We start from the raw sequence: 1,328 nt of genomic DNA on the forward strand, positions 1-1,328 counted from the left end.
TACTTAAGTATATGTATCAAGTGTTCCTTATCCAAGGGAGGCACTATATGTAATACGCCCCATAGCATATACTTCGTAAGTGCATGGATCGTAAAAAAGTTGTATAATGTAATTGAATCCACATGGACCAGCTCTAATAGTACTTCTTTACTATCAATAATCTAACCGATGAAATCGATTGAAGTTGCTAAACATAAATTATTGAAATCTACAACTAAGGTGGAGAGATGACAAAATTGGGATGAAATCAGGGGATGAAGCAGTGCCCCCGACTCACTCCTCTCAAGACACTTGCAAAAACTTCCTCTATCGTCTATTAGTAGAATACTCTTGGGTCGTGGAGATTCCTAGAATAGTTGATCTCTTAGGTCCAGGTAATCAACCTCCCATACAGGAAACTTTCCTAAACAAACAAGATTGAAGTTGGGTGGGAGAAAGAAATCTTAGGTACCAGGACATTTTTTTTTTTTTGAAAATGATGATAAGTGCTCAAATATACAAGGTTTTATACATTGATTTTGAGCATTTAACTTGTTCTCAAGGTTTGTATTTTAATGTTTTGATGCATGCTTTTGTTGTATTTCATGTTTATTCTACTTGGGAAGTATATGAAACAAGAGGTATGAATTTGGTGCAAGTTAGGGTCAAAAATGAAGTTTAAATAAAGAAATTATGGAAGCAACACAACGCTAACACTGGTGTGGTGGTATAGTGAGGAGCCTGAACATGCAAATTAGAGCTAACCTACTAGAAGTATATCCTCCACATAGGTGGTACTTGGGTGGTGCCGACCTAGCGCACCATAAACATGGGTTGTACTGAGGCTGTGCAGAGCCCAGGATCCTGCAACACTCCGATTCATCCTTCATTCTAACAGCCTTTGTATGCCTCATGGTTGACCTGTGTTAGGGGCTAATTAGGGTGACTTTTTAATGCCCAAATGTTATTTCTTTCGGGGGAGATGTGTTTTAGGAAGGGTTGAAGCCGCCACCATCACCACCATTAGAGCTTGGAGAGGTGATTTTTACAAGGTTTGGGTGTAGATTAGCGTGGAGAAGCTTGGAGAGATTGAAGAGGATTCATCGGAGAAGAGATTCAAGGTAGCAAATCATTAGCTCACCATCAAGCTTAGAGGGTTCTTGCATAATTCATAGTGAAGATTAAGGGAGTGTTTTCTATGTTTTATTTCATTGAGTTAGAACTTATTGATTTTTTTTGTCATATTTGTAATGAGTGGCTAAACTCTCTTGGGATTTCTAGATTGCCGAATCCTAGGTGACTTGTGTACTATAATCTTAATCTTTCTAGACTCAATCAAGGTTTTGATT

The sequence above is a fragment of the Dioscorea cayenensis genome, chromosome 1 (assembly GCF_009730915.1).
Source record: "Dioscorea cayenensis subsp. rotundata cultivar TDr96_F1 chromosome 1, TDr96_F1_v2_PseudoChromosome.rev07_lg8_w22 25.fasta, whole genome shotgun sequence".
NCBI classification, from domain to species: Eukaryota; Viridiplantae; Streptophyta; class Magnoliopsida; order Dioscoreales; family Dioscoreaceae; genus Dioscorea; species Dioscorea cayenensis.